Source organism: Pelophylax lessonae, assembly GCF_965119305.1.
Source record: "Pelophylax lessonae genome assembly, chromosome: 6".
In the NCBI taxonomy this organism is placed as follows: domain Eukaryota; kingdom Metazoa; phylum Chordata; class Amphibia; order Anura; family Ranidae; genus Pelophylax; species Pelophylax lessonae.
The window spans coordinates 72,351,502-72,363,431 of record NC_138773.1 but is presented as its reverse complement, the minus strand read 5'-3'; positions in this window follow the sequence as shown (position 1 = coordinate 72,363,431).

Sequence of the window (11,930 nt, the reverse complement as noted above, 5' to 3'; positions counted from 1 at the left end):
TCAGTGTGCCCCCATCCAATGCAGAGAGATCAGTGTGGCCCCTTCAATGCAAAGAGATCAGTGTGCCCCCATTGAATGCAGAGAGATCATCGTGCCCCTTTTCAATGCAGAGTGACCAGCGTAGCGTGCCCCCCCAGACCAGCACTTACCTGATGCAGCGGCGGCTTCTCCTCAGTCCCCCGGCGTCTCCTAAAGTCCTCCCGCCTCCTCTTTGGCCAATGGCATGGTTTTTGCCTTTCGGCCAATCAGGAAGCGGTGTCAGACCCGCTTCGTGATTGGCCAGAAGGAGGATCCGAGTGACAATAGCGAATTTTCATTTGCTATTGTCACACAATGGGTGGGCTCGGGGCGCAGGGGCCCTCCCTTTTCTGAAGCCTATTAGAGCCTCTGGCTCTAATCAGATGACTCGGAAAATAAAAAAGCCCCATTGAACTCCATGCGTCCAGCGCCCCACATGCAGATTAGGGGGCCGGACGCATGGATAGGGGGGGGCGTCGCCCCTGCGCTCCCAACACACCGGCCGCCACTGATATATTACAATAAAGTACACATACAGTATATAGTTAGTCAGGTTGAAAAAAGACACAAGTCCATGTGGCTCAACCAATATAAAACAAAAAACAGTAAGCCAGTGGCAGCTGATGCATTGGAGGCACAGGGGCGCCGCCCCCCCCGCATCCATGCGTCCGGCCCCCTAATCTATATGCAGGGTGCCGGATGCATGGATTCCAGTGAGGTTTTTTTTTTTTAAGCACGTGATTAGAGCCAGAGGTTCTAATAGGCTTCAAAAAAGGGTGGGCTCGGGGGGCATAGTACTGCACCCTGAGCCCACCCAGTTGTGTGACAATAGCGAATGAATATTCACCGTTGCCACACTGATTCTCCTCCTGGCCAATCAGGTAGCAAATCCTGAGACCAATTTCCTGATTGGCCCGAAAGAAAAAGCCATGCTATCGGCCAAGGAGCGGAGGAGGAGGGAGGAGACTGAGGGGTAAGCCCAGGGTGAGTGAGCCGGCGACCGGGGGGGAGACAGTGCGGGGTGCAGCTGGTGGGGGACAGTGCGAGCTGGAGCTGGTTGGGGACCGGCGACGGGGGGGGGGGATAGTGCGGGCTGAAGCTGGTGGGGGACCTGTGACGGGGGGGGGGGACAGTGCGGGCTGGTGGGGGACCAGTGACCGGGGGGAGACAGTGCGGGCTGGAGCTGGCGGGGGACCGGCGACAGGGGGGGGGCAGTGCAGGCTGGAGCTGGTGGGGGACCGGCGACGGGGGGGGGGGGACAGTGCGGGTTGAAGCTGGTGGGGGACCGGCGACGGGGGGGGGGGGGCAGTGCAGGCTGGAGCTTGTGTACAGCAGGGTACAGGGCACGGGCATACAGCAGGTTACAGGGCACGGGTATACAGCAGAGTACAGGACACGGGCATACGGCAGGGTACAGGACTATCAAAGCACAATCTTTCCCGCCGGCCCCTCCTTTCCTCCCATCCACCCCAGGTGATGTCACATACAATCGCCTGCGATGCATGGGAGGAAAGCAGGGGCTGGCAGGAAGGATCACACTATGAGAGGTCTTATTACAGCCAATTCCCGCGCTACTCTCCATGTTGGCTTAGACTCGATCTACCCATCAGCTGTCTGAGATTGACGGGTAGATCGCCGCGGAACCCCTGGAGAGACCCTGGTTGAGAAACACTGGTCTAGCCTGTAGAGGTCTATGCGTCCCTCCATGGATAGATCTTCCCAGACCATCACTGACCCACCACCAAACCGGTCATGCTGGACAATGTTACCGGCAGCATAACATTCTTCACGGCTTCTCTAGACCCTTTCACGTCTGTCACCGGTGCTCAGGGTGAACCTGCTTTAATCTGTGAAAAGTACAGAGCACCAGTGGCGGACCTGCCAATTCTGGTGTTCAATGCAGATGCCAATCGATCTCAACGGTGCCGGGCAGTGAGCACAGGGCCCACTAGAGGATGTTGGGCCCTCAGGCCACCCTCATGAAGTTGGTTTCTAATTGTTTGGTCAGAGACATTCACACCAGTGGCCTGCTGGAGGTCATTTTGTAGGGCTCTGGCAGTGCTCATCCTGTACCTCCTTGCACAAAAGAGCAGATACCGGTCCTGCTGATGGGTTAAGGACCTTCTTTGGCCTTGTCCAGCTCTCCTAGAGTAACTGCGTGGTTCCTGGAATCTCCTCCATGCTCTTGAGACTGTACTGGGAGACACAGCAAACCTTCTGGCAATGGCACCTATTGATGTGCCATCATGGGGGAGTTGGAATACCCTCTATAGCAGGGGTGGGGAACCTTTTTTCTGCCAAGGGCCATTTGGGTCCGTACAAAATTATCAACTTAAAAATGTGCCTGTTATATTTGGTCAAACATTTAATTAACTCACCCTAATGTGATGGCTGCAACTGCTTCTCTTTGGTGAGGTGTGTGATGTTAGCTGGTATTGATGATGTTGCTACTCGCAATTGGTTTTCCAGGTTTGCGTTGGTCAGTCTGGAGCGCAGTCGACTCTTTGTGGTGGTAAGTTTTGAAAAGAACTGCTGGCGGGTACTGCTGGTGAGTATAGCTGGCTGGTACTGCTGGTGGGTACAACTGGCTGGTACTGCTGGTGGATACAGCTGGCTGGTACTGCTGTGGGTACTACTGGCTCAGGCTGGTACTGCTGGCTTGTACTGTGCTGTGGGTACTGCTGGCTCAGGCTGGTACTACTGGCTAGTACTGCTGGCTGGTACTGCTGTGGGTACTGCTGGCTCAGGCTGGTACTGCTGTGGGTACTGTTGGCTGGTATTGCTGTAGGTACTGCTGGCTCAGGCTGGTACTGCTGGCTGGTACTGTGCTGTAGGTACTGCTGGCTGGTACTGTTGTGGGTTCTGCTGACTCTGGCTGGTACTGCTGTGGGTACTGCTGGTTCTGCTGTGGGTACTGCTGGCTCTGGCTGGTACTGGTGGTTCTGCTGTGAGTACTGCTGGTCCTGGCGGGTACTGCTGGTTCTGGCTGGTACTGCTGTGAGTACTGCTGGCTCTGGCTGGTACCGCTGTGGGTACTGCTGGTTCTGGCTGGTACTGCTGTGGGTACTGCTGGTTCTGCTGTGGGTACTGCTGGCTCTGGCTGGTATTGTTGTGAGTACTGCTGGCTCTGGCTGGTACCGCTGTGGATACTGCTGGTTCTGCTGGTACTTCTGTGGGTACTGCTGGCTCTGGCTGGTACTGCTGGTCCTGGCTGGTACTGCATTGAGTACTGCTGGTTCTGGCTGGTACTGCTGTGAGTACTGCTGGCTCTGGCTGGTACTGCTGTGAGTACTGCTGGCTCTGGCTGGTACTGCAGGCTATGGCTGGTACTGCTGGTTCTGGCTGGTACTGCTGTGAATACTGTTGGTTCTAGCTGGTTCTGGCTGGTACTGCTGTGAGTGATGCTGGCTATGGCTGGTACTGCTGGCTCTGGCTGGTTCTGGCTGGTACTGCTGGCTCTGACTGGTACTGCTGTGAGTGATGCTGGCTATGGCTGGTACTGCTGGCTCTAGCTGGTACTGCTGGTTCTGGCTGGTACTGCAAGTTCTGGCTGGTACTGCTGGCTCTGGCTGGTACTGATGTGAGTGATGCTGGCTATGGCTGGTACTGCTGGCTCTGGCTGGTACTGCTGGTTCTGGCTGGTACTGCTGGCTCTGGCTGGTACTGCTGTGAGTGATGCTGGCTATGGCTGGTACTGCTGGTTCTGGGTGGTACTGCTGTGTGTGCTGCTGCTGGCGGGAATAGCTAGCTAGCATCGCCGCGCTGGAGGAAGAGGCGATGTTTCCTGTATTGGTCAGAGGCGGAGTGTATTTGATATCACTCCGCCTATGACTCACTCAGACTGTCAGAACAGAGCCGGAACTATACAGGAAGCATCAGCTCCATTCTGACAGATGAGCTAAGCGACACAGACTCAGCTGCACGGGGGGCCGGACCCAATGACTTTGAGGGCCGCATACGGCCCCCGGGCCTTAGGTTCCCCACCCCTGCTCTATAGGGTCCAGGTATCGCGTCATGCTACCAGTAGTGACACTGACCCTAGCCAAATGCAAAACTAGTGAAAAACAGTCAGAAAAGAGGAGTAGGGAAAACATTTCTGTGGCCTTCATCTGTAAAACCATTCCTGTTTTGGAGGTCGTCTCATTGTTGTCCATCTAGTGCCCCTGTTGTTAATTTCATTAACACCAAAGCAGCGGAAACTGATTAAAAAACCCCTCTGCTACTTAACTGACCAAATCAATATCCAAGTAGTTTAATTGACTTGATGGTATACTCTGATTAAAAAGTGTTCCTTTAATTTTTTTGAGCAGTGTATTAGGCCTCATTCACACCTGAGCATTTTTTTGCTTGATTCTCAAAGCACAACAATGCTCAGGTTGAAGAATCCAATTGTTGTCAATGGTCCCGTTTACACCTGAAAAAATACATGACACCATAGCTTCCAACTTTTTTGAGATGGGAACGAGGGACATCTATCAGCAAAAGTATGTAGGCATAGGGCACACACCGCCCCCCCAAAAGGAGGACATTTACAAATGCAGCAATTAAAAACTTGAATGAAAGGTTTAGCACTGAAAAACACTTTTTGAAAGATAAAAAGTGCATTTTATATACTACTATATAGATCAGACCAAAATGAGGAAATGAGGGACAAATGAGGAGGAAAAAGGGACAGAGGTACTTTGTTCGAAATCAGGGACAGTTGTCAGCTGCTGTATGTGACACTATTTTGGGGCAGAATCGTGCATTTTTGGCTAAAGACCTGCATGTTCATGTGCATTTTTCTGGAACTCCCATTTAAAAGTCTGTGAAGTCACCAGCTCCGTGATGATGTCATGGAGGAGTGGAAGAGGACTCCAGTGGCAACCTGCTGCTATCACTGGGGAGCTACAGTTCATTGAGGGAACGATGAATGCCAACATGTACTGTGACATACTGAAGCAGAGCATGATCCCCTCCCTTCAGTCTTCTGGGCCACAGGGCAGTATTCCAACATGATAACGACCCCAAACACACCTCCAAGACGACCACTGCCTTGCTAAAGAAGCTGAGGGTAGGCCCGTACACACGCACCGATTGTCGGCCGTAAATATTCGGCCAACGTCCGTTCGGCCGATTGTCGGCTTGTTAGTATGATGCTTCCGACAACCGACTGCAACTTTTCGGCCGAACAAAATCTGGTGTGCAGGCTATAAAATTTTTGTTGGCCAACAAAGAACGGCCGATTGTTCGTCAGTCAGTACAGATTTCGGCCGACAAAAGCCAGATGAGCAAGACTGGGCATGCTCAGAGAAGAAAAAACACACGAAAAGTAAACCATCACATGACATCACTTCTGAAGTTGGTTGTTGTTGGCCGACAAAATTCTTGTGCAGTCTTGAGCACTTTTCAACCAACACAACAACACTGGACAAAAGACGGCCAATCGTTCGGCCGACAATCGGTGTGTGTGTACGGGGCTTAAAGGTGATGGATTGGCCAAGCATGTCTCCACACCTAAACCCTATTGAGCATCTGTGGGGCATCCTCAAATAGAAGGTGGAGGAGCACAAGGTCTCTTACAGATGACTGCGCACCAGTGCACAAAGCAAGGTCCATAAAGACATGGATGAGCGAGTTTGGGGTGGAGGAACTTGACTGTCCTGCACAAATACTAACCTCAACCTGATAGAACACCTTTGGGATAATTTAGTACGGAGATTGAGAGCAAGGCCTTCTCATCCACATCAGTGCCTGACCTCACAAATGCGCTTCTGGAAGAATGGTCAAACATTGCCATAGACACACTCCTAAACCTTGTGGACAGCCTTCCCAGAAGAGTTGAAGCTGTTATAGCTAAAAAGGGTGGGCCAATGAAATATTGAACTCTACAGACTAATGGCTCGTACACACGCAACGATTATCGGCCGACCGATCGGCCGGCTTTTGTCCAGTTTTGTTTTGTTGGTTGGAATGTGCCTAGACTGCACACGAATTTTCTCGGCCAACAAAAATCTACTTCAGAAGTGATGTCATGTTCTGGTCTACTTTCCGTGTGTTTTTTCTTCTCTGAGCATGCCCAGTCTTGCTCATCAGATTTTTGTCTGCCGAAATCTGTACTGACTGACGAAAAATCGGTCGTTCTGTTGACGGCCAACAAAAATTGTATAGCCTGCACACCAGATTTTGTTCAGCCGAAAAGTCGGAGTCGGTTGTCGAAAGCATCATGCTAACAAGCCGAAAATCGGCCGATCGGACGTTGGCCGAAAATTCACGGCCAACTATCGATGCGTGTGTACGAGGCATAACACTGGGATGCCATTAAAGTTCATGTGCGTGGAAAGGCACTTTTGACAATATAGTGTATATGTGGATCCAGACTTTTTTTCCTGGGTGCTGCATATGTGGGTAACTGTGTTTGTGCAGGAAGTACCTAACTGTAAGCTCTGTGACACAGTTACACTGCAGAAAAAGCTCCCATTCATTTGCATGCACCACATCTACAGAGCGTACACACGTGGCGCAAGTGTCATCTTTGCTCTTATGGTCAGATACAATGAATGAGCCCATCTGCCATCAGCCTTAGGCCTTACACACGATACTCCTGCTTGAGCATCTCCTTTTTGAGCTGTAAATTTCAGGCGTATTTGTCTTATTGAAATGCGCGCATATGCGTTTGAACAAATTCACATCTTTTTTGCGCAAATGTATTCTTGCGTTCTTGTAAAATATGCAAATTAGCATTTTTTTCAGATCAACAGTATGTTGGCGTGTGTTCATTTGTTTGCAATCGCACACATTAGGCATAAATTACTTTCCAAAAATGCAGATTTTTCAATTTTGTTCTTACTGAAGAATGCACGGCGCTCATTTACGCGCCTGTGTGTATAGGCAAACTACAATGCCCATAATGAATGCGCTGTATTTTAGCTCAGAAAAAAGAAAAAAGAAAAAAAAAAAAAAAGCTGTACTGAGCTTTTTTAAGCTACAGTGTTCAAGAGGCCTAAAGCCCCGTCACGATCAGATTATCGACCGATCTGTCGTCCGTTTTTTGTTGCATGCTAGTCTCATGTTGAAAGTGAAGAGGTTACTTTCATATGAAAATTCTCGTACGACAGAATTCAACTCCAGAAGTGATGTCATGTGTTGAATTGTTTTGTATGTGTTCTTTCGTTTCTGAGCATGCCTAGTCTTGTTCTTATAATTTTTTCGGACTAAAGGCCCGTACACACGTAGCGATTGTCGGCCGCCGAACGATCGGCCGATTGTCAGCTTGTTAGTATGATGCTTCCGACAACCGACTGCGACTTTTCGGCCGAACAGAATCGGGTATGCAGCCTTTAAAATTTTTGTTGGCCGTCACCAGAACGGCCGATTGTTCGCCAGTCAGTACAGAATTCGGCCGACTAACAGCAGATTAGCAAGACTGGGCATGCTCAAAGAAAAAACACACGGAAAGTTAACCATCGCATGACATCACTTCTGCAGTCGGTTGTTGTTGGCCGACAAAATTCGTGTGCAGTCTTTAGCACTTTTCAACCTACACGACAGCACCGGACAAAAGACGGCCAAACGGTCGGCCGACATTCGGTACGTGTGTACGGGGCTTAAAACTGTACAAATCAAACGAAAATCGGACGTTGTGTTGACATACAATAAAAATGTTATAGTCTGCACATTCAGTTTTTGTCGTCCGAAAATTTGTAATCGGCTGTCGAAAGCACCATACTAATGATCTGAAAATCAGCAGATCGTTCGTCGGACGAAATTTTCCTTCTGATTTTCGTGCAGGTGTTTGGAGGCAGGCACTGACATCTAAATAAAACACTTGTAATCAGCCAAAAAAGAAGCTCATGTACCTTTTGAGCTTCAGGCGTTTTTGCTAAAGCCCCGTACACACGCACAGATTGTTGGCCAACTGATCGGCCAACTTTTGTCCAGTGTTGTTTGTTGGTTGAAATGTGCTCTAGACTTGCACTGGAGTTTTGTCGGCCAACAAAAACCAACTTTAGAAGTGATGTCATGTGATGGTTGACTTTCCGTGTGTTTTTTTTTTTCTGAGCATGCCCAGTCTTGCTCATCTGATTTTTGTCTGCCGAAATCTGTACTGACTGAGGAACAATCGGCCATTCTTTGTTGGCCAACAAAAATTTTATAGCATGCACACCAGATTTTTTTCGGCCGAAAATTCGCAGTTGGTTGTCGGAACCATCATACTAACAAGCCTACAATCGGCAGATCGGACTTTGGCCAACAATCTGTGCGTGTGTACGGGGCTTTAAGGAGACAAACGCTCAGATGTGAACAGGGGTCATTGAAATTAATGGGATTTTTGTTGTTGGGTGTTTTGAGACTTCAGAGATGAGCATTTTACGAGCTGAAATACACTTAGGTGTGAACAGGGCCTTATATTTGCAGTGTACACACTTTCATCAGTACTGATAGAATAAAAATGCCCTGAATGTATCATTGTTAACCTTTTATTAACATTTTTCTAAAAAACAAAAACAAAAAAAAATGCATTAATGCATAAACACATATTTTCTTTTTTTCCAGGTGTGCTTGAAAAAAAATCTTAAAAAAGGAGTAACTCAAATCCAATCAGAATCTAATTTTTAAATTCAAAATGGCAAAAAAAAACAGGGATTTTGCATCTGTGCGCCTCTTTTCCGTTTGACAGTTGTGGCTGCATAGGGAATTCAGGTGTGGTGAAGTCAGTGTGCAGCAATGAATTTTTGGCGATACAGTACAAGTACAAATCATGATCTAAAAAGGGGGAATTCATCAACAGCATAAAAAAGAATAAAATTCTGTATTCTCAATGTAGAATTGTGAATTTAAAAAAAGAATGTTCTGAGCAGACATCAGCTCCATGAACATTACTGCCACGCAGTTCTAACTTCATTTGGTTCAGGAGACAGTTTGATATTTTGAACCTACCAAAGTTAAATGTTTCCAGTGGGAATAAGATCCTAAGAATGCCACTAAGGGCTCTTTCACACGGGCGCTCCGTATGTCCGCAAATCATCCTATTTTTTTGCGGATGATTTGCGGACATAATGTAAGTCAATGGCATTGCGGATGTCAGCGGAATACCATCCGCTGACATCCGATTTTCTTCCTTTCAGTTCCGTTACGTTTTTTGGAACATAACAGAACCCTATTTTTCCTCCGTTCAAAAAACGGAAAGGAAGGAAAATCGGATGTCAGCGGTGTCATCCGCAATGCCCATATATTTACATTATGTACGCATATCATCTGCAAACGGATGGGATGATATGCGGACATACGGAGCGGATGACACAAATGTCATCCGCTCCGTGAAAAAAAAAAAAGTCCCGCAGCGGAGAAAAACAGCGGAGCGGCCGTCTGAAAGAGCCCTAAGGCTGTTTAAAGGGTCAGTGTCTGCCCACTGATACTTCAGTTTTTTGGTAGATGTTGGATAGTTGACTTGCCTAATGGTTTAGGATATACGGTGTGGCCATAATTTTATGAAAACCTGACTATCAGTAAGTGGGCATGCCACAAAACATTTTTTCCCCATAAAACAGATACTAATATCGTACAACATGCATTAGCTGTTTTTTTTTTCTATTAAGTTCATGTAAAAGGAATTTTTCTTTTTTTTTAAGTAACATCTCTATACTTACCTGCTCTGTGCAATGGAATTGCAGAGGCCCCCGACTTCCTCTTCTCGGGTCCCCTGCAAGTGCTCCTGGCACCTCCTCCCTGTCCAGTGCCCCCATGGGAAGCCCCTTCTGCTGCATCCATTGGCACAGACAGCAGGACTTGGGCCCTGCTATCCAGCTCTGATTGACAGCACTAGGAGCCAATGTCAGTGAGACACAGAAGTGAGGGGAGAGAAGAGGCGCAGATGCGCACAGAACTGGATCAAATGAAGGCTCAGATATGTATAAGGGCGGGGGGGGGGGCAGTAAAGGGCCAAATTTGATGTCTAAACATTTTTTACCTTAAAGTGGAGCTTCAGCCCCCCCCACCGAAAAATTAAAAAAGTCAGCAGCTACAAATACTTAGCTGCTGACTTTTACTATTAGGGCACTTACCTGTCCAGGGATCCCACGGTGTCCTCACCCAAGCCGATTCTTGAATCTGCTCTCGGTTGCTGGCTCCACTATCTTGGGTAAGTGAAACTGGCAGCCGGTTTCCTACTGCGCACGCTTGAATCACGCTGCGCTTTTTTAATAGGCCAGCTGCGGCAAACTCAGCAGGAAGTGGGATCGGGTACCACCAAGTACCCGCTTCCCCCCACAAGGTGCCAAATGTGGCACTGGAGGGGGGAGACAGACAGGCAGAGCTTCCCCTTTTGGGTGGATTTCTGCTTTAATGAGAGGAATGTATTAAGATAAAAATGTTCAGGCGTTAGAAACCCTTTAATTTCCTCCTCCTAACTGATAACGGCTGTGCTAACACACATTCTACTTGTGTCCCCATGGCGCCCGGACCTATGGCACCCCCCGCAGTCTCTTCTAGGTGTGCACTCATGATCTGAACTACAACGGTACGTGCAGTCTTTGTGTACATGCAGAGCCGCTGTTAGTTACTGCTGTGGAAGAGGAGGAGCGGTGGGACGTTCGCTCTGGGTGTCCCTCTAAGGGTCCTTTCACAAGGCTCGCATGGACCAACGGAGTCCGTTCTGCTCATCGGGGAATCAATCCACGCTGAGCTGGCGGATGACAGCTCTGTCTCCGCTCTGTGTGCGGAGACGGAGCTGTCAGATCCCTGCTGTCCTCTATGGGGGAATCGGATGAGAATGGACCGCCTGTCCGTTCTCATCCGATCCCATTCGCTGGACGGATGGAAAATAGGGTTTCCATCCGTCCAGATTTCACGGATAGGACCAGAAGCGGATAGCAGCGGAGATGTCTCCTCTGACATCCGCTGCCCCATAGGGATGCATGAAGCATCCAATCAGGTCTGCCTGAAAAACTGACAGGCGGATCTGATCGGATCGTGTGAAAGGACCCTAATGCTGCATGAGTGTGCAGCCCTCTGAACATATAGCGGTAGTTGAAAGCATAAGTCTGCACATAGAGGAGACTACTACAGGAATGCAACGGTCCTGACATCACAGGAGGGAACAAATAGAACGGGAGTGTGTCAATGTGGCTGAGCAATAAGCTCAGTAGATGAAAAAATTATAGAAAACAAAACAGCTAATGCATGCAAGTTAGGATGTTAGTATCCGTTTTATGAAAAGAAAAAAAGACTTAATATGAGATGTCCTCAGTTAAGGATATCATACGAATACAGACAACTGTAAGCTTCCAACATTGTGACAACTGTTTGGGGAAGGCCCTTTTCTGAAGGACTGTGCCCATGTCTATAAAGCCATCTCCATAAAGACATGGTTTGATGAACAGGAACTCGAGTCCTGACCTCAACCCTACTCAACATCTTTAGGATGAGTAGAATACTGATTGTGAGCCAGGTTTCCTCGTGCAACATCAGTACCTGACCTCACTGAGGCTCTAATGGCTAAATGGGCACACAGTCCTACAGATACACGCCAAATCCTTGTGCAAAGCCCACCAAGAGGGATGTGCGCTGTCATAACCCCAAAAGAGGGGAGGTCTATATAAAATGCACAGTAATTTGCCATAAAATGTCATCTGATCCTTTTCTAAATTACAAAAATAGAAAAACACATGTGCTTAAAGTGGAAGCAAACACATTTTATAATAATGCTTTCCTGTAGGTTAAATAAATACAGTAAAACCTTGGATTGCGAGAAACCTGGTTTGAGAGCGTTTTGCAAGACAAGCAACATTTTTTTTTTTATACATTTTGACTTGATATATAAGTAGTGTCATGTCACAACTGAGGATAAAAGAGAAGAGAGACGCCTCTAAGTGTAGCAATATGATTACATTTAATGAAGGTACAACATTTAACAACTCACACGGTTGATGTTT